This window comes from Ranitomeya variabilis, chromosome 4, assembly GCF_051348905.1.
Source record: "Ranitomeya variabilis isolate aRanVar5 chromosome 4, aRanVar5.hap1, whole genome shotgun sequence".
NCBI lineage: Eukaryota > Metazoa > Chordata > Amphibia > Anura > Dendrobatidae > Ranitomeya > Ranitomeya variabilis.
The window spans coordinates 234,573,571-234,585,645 of NC_135235.1; positions in this window are offsets into that span (position 1 = coordinate 234,573,571).

The following is a 12,075-nucleotide window of genomic DNA, read 5'->3' on the forward strand; positions in this document are numbered from 1 at the left end:
AGTACATTCTAAAGCATCTGTAGGACCTCCACCACCAGTACATTCTACAGCATCAGTAGGACCTCCACCACCAGTACATTCTACAGCATCAGTAGGACCTACACCATCATTACATTCGACAGCATCAGTAGGACCTCCACAATCAGTACATCCTTCACTACCAGTAGGACCTCCACCATCAGTACATTCTACAGCATCAGTAGGACCTACACCATCAGAACATTCTACAGCATCTGTAGGACCTCCACAATCAGTACATCCTTCACTACCAGTAGGACCTCCACCACCAGTACATTCTACAGCATCAGTAAGACCTCCACAATCAGTACATCCTCCACCATCAGTGCATTCTACAGCATCAGTAGGACCTCCACCATCAGTACATTCTACAGCATCAGTAGGACCTCCACAGTCAGTACATCCTTCACTACTAGTAGGATCTCCACCACCAGTACATTCTACAGCATCAGTAGGACCTCCCCAATCAGTACATCCTTCACTACCAGTAGGATATCCACCACCAGTACATTCTACAGCATCAGTAAGACCTCCACAATCAGTACATCCTTCACTACCAGTAGGACCTCCACCATCAGTACATTCTACAGCATCAGTAGGACCTCCACAATCATTACATCCTTCACTACTAGTAGGACCTCCACCACCAGTACATTCTACAGCATCAGTAAGATCTCCACAATCAGTACATCCTTCACTATCAGTAGGACCTCCACCATCAGTGCATTCTACAGCATCAGTAAGACCTCCACAATCAGTACATCCTCCACCATCAGTGCATTCTACAGCATCAGTAGAACCTCCACCATCAGTACATTCTACAGCATCAGTAGGACCTCCACAGTCAGTACATCCTTCACTACTAGTAGGACCTCCACCACCAGTACATTCTACAGCATCAGTAGGACCTCCCCAATAATAATAATAATAATAATAATAATAATTTTATTTATATAGCGCCAACATATTCCGCAGCGCTTTACAACTTATAGAGGGAACTTGTACAGACAATAGACATTACAGCATAACAGAAATCACACTTCAAAACAGATACCAGGAGGAATGATGGCCCTGCTCGCAAGCTTACATACTATGAGGAAAAGGGGAGACACGAGAGGTGGATGGTAACAATTGCTTTAGTTATTTGGACCAGCCATAGTGTAAGGCTCGGGTGTGCATGTAAAGCTGCATGAACCAGTTAACAGCCTAAGTATGTAGCAGTACAGACACAGAGGCTATTGACTGCATAGAGTGTATGAGAACATGATGCGAGGAACCTCATTATGTTTTTTTATTATTTATTTATTTTTTTTTTTTTTATTAGGCCACACAGGGATAGTTAGGTTAATGCGTTGAGGCGGTAGGCCAGCCTGAACAAATGCGTTTTTAGGGCACGCTTAAAACTGTGGGGATTGGGGATTAATCGTATTAACCTAGGTAGTGCATTCCAAAGAATCGGCGCAGCACGTGTAAAGTCTTGGAGACGGGAATGGGAGGTTCTGATTATTGAGGATGCTAACCTGAGGTCATCAGCGGAGCGGAGGGCACGGGTAGGGTGGTAGACTGAGACCAGAGAGGAGATGTCGGGTGGTGCTGAGCCATGAAGTGCTTTGTGGATGAGGGTAGTAGTTTTGTACTGGATTCTGGAGTGGATGGGTAGCCAGTGTAATGACTGGCACAAGGTAGAGGCATCGGTGTAACGGTTGGTGAGGAATATGATCCTGGCAGCAGCATTCAGGACAGATTGGAGTGGGGAGAGTTTGGCAAGAGGGAGGACCATTAGTAGAGAGTTACAATAGTCCAGACGAGAATGAATAAGTGAGACAGTAAGAGTTTTTGCAGAGTCGAAAGTAAGAAAAGGGCGAATTCTAGAAATATTTTTGAGATGCAGATAAGAAGAGCGAGCCAGTGATCGGATGTGGGGGGTGAACGAAAGCTCGGAATCAAGGACGACCCCAAGGCAGCAGGCATGTTGCTTTGGAGTAATGGTGGAACAGCACACAGAGATGGCAATGTCAGGCAAAGGTAGGTTAGTAGAGGGAGAGAACACGAGGAGTTCAGTTTTTGACAGGTTCAGTTTCAGATAGAGGGAGGACATGATGTTAGAGACAGCGGTAAGACAATCATTGGTGTTTTCTAAGAAGGTCGGAGTGAAAGCAGGAGAAGAGGTGTATAATTGGGTGTCGTCAGCATAGAGATGGTACTGGAAACCAAATCTACTGATTGTTTGTCCAATAGGGGCAGTATACAAAGAGAAGAGGAGGGGGCCTAGGACTGATCCTTGAGGAACCCCAACAGTAAGGGGAAGGTGAGAGGAGGAGGAACCAGCAAAACATACAGTGAAGGATCGGTCAGAGAGATAGGAGAACCAATAGAGAACAGTGTCCTTGATGCCAATGGAGCGGAGCATAGTGAGGAGGAGCTGATGATCCACAGTGTCGAATGCTGCGGAAAGATCCAAGAGAATTAGCATGGAGTAGTGACCATTAGATTTAGCTGTTAGTAGGTCATTAGAGACTTTAGTGAGGGCAGTTTCAGTAGAGTGTAAAGAGCGGAAGCCAGATTGAAGAGGGTCGAGAAGAGAGTTATCTGAGAGATAGCGGGTAAGACGGGAGTGGACCAGGCGTTCCAGGAGTTTAGAGATGAAGGGAAGATTAGAGACAGGTCTATAATTAGCGGCACAGTTTTGGTCGAGGGAGGGTTTTTTAAGTAATGGATGTATGATGGCATGCTTAAATGAGGAGGGAAAAATACCGGAAGTGAGGGAAAGATTGAATATTTTTGTTATGTGAGAGGTGACAGCCGGGGAAAGGGACTGGAGGAGATGTGACGGAATGGGGTCACTGGTGCAAGTGGTCGGGCGAGAAGATGCAAGGAGCCTGCTTACTTCTTCTTCTGTAACTGGTTCAAAGTCAGAGAGTGAACTAGATGCAGTGGGGGAGGGAGGACAGTGCCTGTTATGAAGAGATTGGGAGATGATTTCCTGGCGAATGTGGTCAATTTTTTCTTTGAAGTATTTGGCCAGATCGTCAGCGCGGAGATCTGTGGTTGGGGCCTGCTCTCTTGGGTTGAGTAGGGACTGGAAAGTGTCGAAGAGACGTTTAGGGTTATTGGACAGTGAGGTGATGAGGGTGTTGAAATAGGTTTGTTTGGAGAGGTGAAGGGCAGAGTTGTATGTTTTTAGCATGAACTTATAATGGATGAAATCTTCGGGTAGATTAGATTTTCTCCACAGACGTTCGGCGCACCTGGAGCACCGCTGCAGGAAACGTGTTTGCAGCGTGTGCCACGGTTGTCGCCGTCTGTGTCGAGTTGCTCTATGTATAGGAGGAGCAGCTTCATCCAGGGCACTTTGCAGGGTTTCATTGTAATGCTTCAGAGCAGAATCAGGACATGAGATGGAGGAGATTGGGGCCAATGAGGACTGCAAGTTCTTCATAAGTTTCTGGGTGTTAATGGCCTGTATGTTTCTATAAGTGTGGAAAGTGGGGGTGACCTGAGCGGGATGGCAGTTCTTGATAGAGAATGAAAGAAGGTTGTGGTCAGAGAGCGGGAGAGGGGAGTTTGTGAAGTCATCCACTGAGCAAAGCCGGGAGAAGACCAAGTCAAGGGAGTTTCCATCTTCATGCGTTGGAGAGTTAGTATTCTGCGAGAGGCCGAAAGAGGAGGTTAGAGATAAAAGGTGAGAAGCAGATGGGGAGAGGGGAGAAGCAATGGGGATGTTGAAATCACCCATGATAAGGGTGGGGGTGTCACAGGAGAGAAAATGTGGAAGCCAGGTGGCAAAATGATCCAGGAACTGATGAGAGGGGCCAGGAGGGCGATACACCACCGCCACTCGCATGGAGAAGGGGACGTAGAGTCTGACAGCATGGACCTCAAAGGAAGGGAATACAAGTGAGGGTACTTGGGGGATAACTTGGAAGGTACATTTGGGTGAAAGGAGCAGACCAACGCCTCCACCTGCTCTGTTGTCTGATCTTGGGGTATGAGAAAAGTGTAATCCACCATATGAGAGAGCAGCAGCAGCGGTGGTGTCTGACTGCTGGATCCAGGTTTCAGTAAGAGCCAGGAGATTAAGAGAATTAGAAAGGAAGAAGTCATGAATAAAGGAGAGTTTATTACACACAGAGCGAGAATTCCAAAGAGCACAATTGAAAGAGACAGAAGGCATGCATGGAATATTAATAAGGTTAGAGGGGTTTCTGGGTGTAGCAATTGGGAGGTTTGACTGGCTATAACATGGGGGGCCGGGGTTTGGAGAGATGTCTCCAGCGACTAGGAGAAGGAGGATAGAAAGAGTGAGCAGATGGTTAAGTGATTTGTGAGAGCGTCTCTTGTGTTGGATGGTGGGACTGAATGGATCTGCGCTGTTAAGCAATGTGAACAGAGCATGAGTGCTATACATAGGAGAGGCAAGGACAGAGGGGCCGATATGGATGGAGTTTAAAGAGTTTATGCAAGGGCGGTGAGTGAATGCAGGAGCCAGGATATAGATTATACAGATACATATGGTGTGTATTTGTTCTGTTTCAAGTGAATAGGGAATTGTTTTAGATTGTCTTACCTGTCTCCTGCCCTGTCTAACTGCCATGTTATAACTGCCGCATACTTAGAAAAATTATTTGAAAAAAAACTACACGAATAATAGTGCACGAATGCACCCCTGCATGAATGCATCCCCAAGCTATGTCTACATTTATAGAAGGCTAGCTCTTAGATCTCACTTTTTTTTTTTTTTAAAGGGTGTTTCTCCCCCTCTTGTTACCAATCAATCTAACTCAGTTGAGACAGCAGGACACAATAAATGTAGTGATCAGATAAACAAATGTCCAGGTCTACATGGATCATAAACCCCTTTGAAAACAGTTATGTGATCTCTCCCCCAATCAGTACATCCTTCACTACCAGTAGGATATCGACCACCAGTACATTCTACAGCATCAGTAAGACTTCCACAATCAGTACATCCTTCACTATCAGTAGGACCTCCACCACCAGTACATTCTATAGCATCAGTAGGACCTACACCATCAGTACATTCGACAGCATGAGTAGGACCTCCACAATCAGTACATCCTTCACTACCAGTAGGACTTCCACCATCAGTACATTCTACAGCATCAGTAGGACCTACACCATCAGAACATTCTACAGCATCTGTAGGACCTCCACAATCAGTACATCCTTCACTACCAGTAGGAACTCCACCACCAGTACATTCTACAGCATCAGTAAGACCTCCACAAACAGTACATCCTCCACCATCAGTGCATTCTACAGCATCAGTAGGACCTCCACCATCAGTACATTCTACAGCATCAGTAGGACCTCCACAGTCAGTACATCCTTCACTACTAGTAGGACCTCCACCATCAGTACATTCTACAGCATCAGTAGGACCTCCCCAATCAGTACATCCTTCACTACCAGTAGGATATCCACCACCAGTACATTCTACAGCATCAGTAAGACCTCCACAATCAGTACATCCTTCACTACCAGTAGGACCTCCACCATCAGTACATTCTACAGCATCAGTAGGACCTCCACAATCATTACATCCTTCACTACCAGTAGGACCTCCACCACCAGTACATTCTACAGCATCAGTAAGACCTCCACAATCAGTACATCCTTCACTATCAGTAGGACCTCCACCATCAGTGCATTCTACAGCATCAGTAAGACCTCCACAATCAGTACATCCTGCACCATCAGTGCATTCTACAGCATCAGTAGGACCTCCACCATCAGTACATTCTACAGCATCAGTAGGACCTCCACAGTCAGTACATCCTTCACTACTAGTAGGACCTCCACCACCAGTACATTCTACAGCATCAGTAGGACCTCCACAATCAGTACATCCTTCACTACCAGTAGGATATCCACCACCAGTACATTCTACAGCATCAGTAAGACCTCCACAATCAGTACATCCTTCACTATCAGTAGGACCTCCACCATCAGTACATTCTACAGCATCAGTAGGACCTCCACCATCAGTACATTCTACAGCATCAGTAAGACCTCCACAATCAGTACATCCTTCACTATCAGTAGGACCTCCACCATCAGTGCATTCTACAGCATCAGTAAGACCTCCACAATCAGTACATCCTCCACCATCAGTGCATTCTACAGCATCAGTAGGACCTCCACCATCAGTACATTCTACAGCATCAGTAGGACCTCCACAGTCAGTACATCCTTCACTACTAGTAGGACCTCCACCACCAGTACATTCTACAGCATCAGTAGGACCTCCCCAATCAGTACATCCTTTACTACCAGTAGGATATCCACCACCAGTACATTCTACAGCATCAGTAAGACCTCCACAATCAGTACATCCTTCACTATCAGTAGGACCTCCACCATCAGTACATTCTACAGCAACAGTAGGACCTCCACCATCAGTACATTCTACAGCATCAGTAAGACCTCCACAATCAGTACATCCTTCACTACCAGTAGGACCTCCACCATCAGTGCATTCTACAGCATCAGTAGGACCTCCACTATCAGTGCTGCATTCTACAGCATCAGTAGGACCTCCACTATCAGTGCATTCTACAGCATCAGTAGGATCTCCACAATCAGTACATCCTCAACAACCAGTAGGACCTCCACCACCAGTACATTCTACAGCATCAGTAAGACCTCCACAATCAGTAAATCCTCCACCATCAGTGCATTCTACAGCATCAGTAGGACCTCCACCATCAGTACATTCTACAGCATCAGTAGGACCTCCACCATCAGTGCTGCATTCTACAGCATCAGTAGGACCTCTACCATCAGTGCATTCTACAGCATCAGTAGGATCTCCACCATCAGTACATCCCCAACAACCAGTAGGACCTCCACCATCAGTACATTCTACAGCATCAGTAAGACCTCCACAATCAGTAGATCCTTCACTACCAGTAGGACCTCCACCATCAGTGCATTCTACAGCATCAGTAGGACCTCCACAATCATTACATCCTTCACTACCAGTAGGACCTCCACCACCAGTACATTCTACAGCATCAGTAAGACCTCCACAATCAGTACATCCTTCACTATCAGTAGGACCTCCACCATCAGTGCATTCTACAGCATCAGTAGGACCTCCACCATCAGTACATTCTACAGCATCAGTAGGACCTCCACCATCAGTACATTCTACAGCATCAGTAGGACCTCCACCATCAGTGCTGCATTCTACAGCATCAGTAGGACCTCCACCATCAGTGCATTCTACAGCATCAGTAGGATCTCCACCATCAGTACATCCCCAACAACCAGTAGGACCTCCACCATCAGTGCATTCTACAGCATCAGTAAGACCTCCACAATCAGTAGATCCTTCACTACCAGTAGGACCTCCACCATCAGTGCATTCTACAGCATCAGTAGGACCTTTACCATCAGTGCATTCTACAGCATCAGTAGGACCTCCACCATCAGTACATTCTACAGCATCAGTAGGACATCCACAATCAGTACATCCTTCACTACCAGTTGGACCTCCACCATCAGTACATTCTACAGCATCAGTAGGACCTCCACAATCATTACATCCTTCACTACCAGTAGGACCTCCACCACCAGTACATTCTACAGCATCAGTGAGACCTCCACAATCAGTACATCCTTCACTACCAGTAGGACCTCCACCATCAGTGCATTCTACAGCATCAGTAGGACCTCCACCATCAGTACATTCTACAGCATCAGTAGGATCTCCACCATCAGTACATCCTCAACAACCAGTAGGACCTCCACCATGAGTACATTCTACAGCATCTGTAGGACCTACACCATCAGTACATTCTACAGCATCAGTAGGACCTCCACCATCAGTACATTCTACAGCATCAGTAGGACCTCCACCACCAGTGCTGCATTCTACAGCATCAGTAGGACCTCCACCACCAGTGCTGCATTCTACAGCATCAGTAGGACCTCCACCATCAGTGCATTCTACAGCATCAGTAGGATCTCCACCATCAGTACATCCCCAACAACCAGTAGGACCTCCACCATCAGTACATTCTACAGCATCAGTAAGACCTCCACAATCAGTAGATCCTTCACTACCAGTAGGACCTCCACCATCAGTGCATTCTACAGCATCAGTAGGACCTCCACAATCATTACATCCTTCACTACCAGTAGGACCTCCACCACCAGTACATTCTACAGCATCAGTAAGACCTCCACAATCAGTACATCCTTCACTATCAGTAGGACCTCCACCATCAGTGCATTCTACAGCATCAGTAGGACCTCCACCATCAGTACATTCTACAGCATCAGTAGGACCTCCACCATCAGTGCTGCATTCTACAGCATCAGTAGGACCTCCACCATCAGTGCATTCTACAGCATCAGTAGGATCTCCACCATCAGTACATCCCCAACAACCAGTAGGACCTCCACCATCAGTACATTCTACAGCATCAGTAAGACCTCCACAATCAGTAGATCCTTCACTACCAGTAGGACCTCCACCATCAGTGCATTCTACAGCATCAGTAGGACCTTTACCATCAGTGCATTCTACAGCATCAGTAGGACCTCCACCATCAGTACATTCTACAGCATCAGTAGGACATCCACAATCAGTACATCCTTCACTACCAGTAGGACCTCTACCATCAGTACATTCTACAGCATCAGTAGGACCTCCACAATCATTACATCCTTCACTACCAGTTGAACCTCCACCACCAGTACATTCTACAGCATCAGTAGGACCTCCACCATCAGTACATTCTACAGCATCAGTAGGATCTCCACCATCAGTACATCCTCAACAACCAGTAGGACCTCCACCATCAGTACATTCTACAGCATCTGTAGGACCTCCACAATCAGTACATCCTTCACTACCAGTAGGACCTCCACCACCAGTACATTCTACAGCATCAGTAAGACCTCCACAATCAGTACATCCTTCACTACCAGTAGGACCTCCACCACCAGTACATTCTACAGCATCAGTAAGACCTCCACAATCAGTACATCCTTCACTACCAGTAGGACCTCCACCATCAGTGCATTCTACAGCATCAGTAGGACCTCCACCATCAGTACATTCAACAGCATCAGTAGGACCTCCACCATCAGTACATTCTACAGCATGAGTAGGATCTCCACCATCAGTACATCTTCAACAACCAGTAGGACCTCCACCATCAGTACATTCTACAGCATCCTTCACTATCAGTAGGACCTCCACCATCAGTGCATTCTACAGCATCAGTAGGATCTCCACCATCAGTAAATCCTCAACAACCAGTAGGACCTCCACCATCTGTACCTTCTACAGCATCATTAGGACCTCCACCATCAGTACATCCTCAACAACCAGTAGGACCTCCACAGCCTGTAGGACCTCCACCACCAGTACATCATCCACAACCAGCAGTAGAACCTCCACCACCAGTACATCCACCAGTTTCTCCTCCACCACCATAAGGACCTCCACCTGTAGATCCTCAACCACCTATACTGGAGAGTCAGGTCAACAAGACATCATGGCTTCATGTCAGCCTACCTCTGCCCAATTGGTCATCTGGTGTTTTCCATGATGGCATCTTACATAGAGGCACAGAGAATGAAATGTGGTAATGGTGATTTAATAGGCATAAAAAAATCTGTCTGTAAATCGGTCTACAATTACAATCAAATTTATTCATCCCTCATGACAATTTTTACTTTTTTGCTGTTAATAATGACTGCACTGTCTCCTCGGGTGCTCATGAGATAATGATTAAGACAGACCGGATTATGATATTAACTTCTTCACAACCTACTGATTTTCTGTTTTTGCGCTTTTGTTTTTTTTTTTCTCCCCTTCTTCCCAGAGCCATAACTTTTTTTATTTTTTGGTTAATATGGCCATGTGAGAGCTTGTTTTTCACGGGACGAGTTGTACTTTTGATCCACACCATTGATTTTACCATATAATGTACTGGAAAAATGGGGAAAAAAATCCAAGTGAAGTGAAATTGCAAAATCGGTGCAATGCCACAATGTAATTTTGTTTGCCATGTTCACTAAATGCTAAAACTGACCTGCCATTATGATTCTCCAGGTCATTACGAGTTCATAGACATTAAACATGTATAAGTTCATTTTTTTTTGGTGGTGAAAAAAACCTGAAATTTGTAAGAAAAAAAATAGCTTATGTTGGTATTTTCTGAGACCTGTAATGTCTCTATTTTTTGTGATTTGGGTCTTTATGATGGTTTATATTTTGCACATTTTATTGCAATGTTGCGGCAACAAAAAAACTTAATTCTGGCGTTTCGATTTTATCTCATTAAGCCATTTACCGATTGGATGCATTTACTTTATATTTTGATAGATTGGGCATTCCTGAACTTGGAGATACCAAATAGGTGTATTGTTTTTATTGTTTTATTTTCAGCAGGGCAAAAGGGGGGGTGATTAATTTCTAATTTTTTTTTATATTTTTCAAAACTTTTTTTTTTTTTTTTTACTAACTTCAATAGACCCTTAGGAAACTTGAAGCTATAATCATCCAATCGCTTGCCCTATACATAGTAGGGCTTCGGAACTGCCATGTGTAACAGAAATCACAGTCTCCTATGGCACTGACACCACCTATGACGTACCCATATGTCCATGGGGGTGAAGGGGTTAACATTACTCACATACCTAAAAAATATCCTTCTAGTATCATAAACTTTAATCATATTAATGTTTTAATGGTATTTTTATATACATTTTTTAAATTGTCTTGTATTTTATTTTCAGCATTTTCTGAAAAGTGTTTTTGATTTACGAGATATGTTGCATTATTTTATTGAGGCGCTGAGATTTATTTTTAGTACATTATATGCCCTTATTTCTACATTTTTTTTCATTATAACAGAGGTGTGTAAACTTTTTAGATCCATTGTGCATGTATATAAAAAAAGTCTACACACCCGTTATAACGCCTACTTTTTACCATCTACAAAACAAAAAAAACATACCAAGAAGATCATCCTGGAACTTTTTTTTACACTTTTAATATACCCCAAACAACAATGGTGGTATTTTGTAAATTTAAAAAAAAAAAAAGAAAAAAGGAAAAAAAAAAATCACCATTCACCGCACTTCCCGGATTATTGTTGCATTATATGGCAACATACACTCACCGGCCACTTTATTAGGTTCACCTGTCCAACTTCTTGTTAACACATAATTTCTAATCAGCCAATCACATGGCGGCAACTCAGTGCATTTAGGCATGTAGACATGGTCAAGACAATCTCCTGCAGTTCAAACCGAGCATCAGTATGGGGAAGAAAGGTGATTTGAGTGCCTTTGAACGTGGCATGGTTGTTGGTGCCAGAAGGGCTGGTCTGAGTATTTCAGAAACTGCTGATCTACTGGGATTTTCACGCACAACCATCTCTAGGGTTTACAGAGAATGGTCCGAAAAAGAAAAAAAATCCAGTGAGCGGCAGTTCTGTGGGCGGAAATGCCTTGTTGATGCCAGAGGTCAGAGGAGAATGGGCAGACTGGTTCGAGCTGATAGAAAGGCAACAGTGACTCAAATCGCCACCCGTTACAACCAAGGTAGGCCTAAGAGCATCTCTGAACGCACAGTGCGTCGAACTTTGAGGCAGATGGGCTACAGCAGCAGAAGACCACACCGGGTACCACTCCTTTCAGCTAAGAACAGGAAACTGAGGCTACAATTTGTACAAGCTCATCGAAATTGGACAGTAGAAGATTGGAAAAACGTTGCTTGGTCTGATGAGTCTCGATTTCTGCTGCGACATTCGGATGGTAGGGTCAGAATTTGGCGTAAACAACATGAAAGCATGGATCCATCCTGCCTTGTATGGAGCATCTTTGGGATGTGCAGCCGACAAATCTGCGGCAACTGTGTGATGCCATCATGTCAATATGGACCAAAATCTCTGAGGAATGCTTCCAGCACCTTGTTGAATCTATGCCACGAAGAATTGAGGCAGTTCTGAAGGCAAAAGGGGGTCCAACCCGTTACTAGCATGGTGTACCTAATAAAGTGGCCGGTGAGTG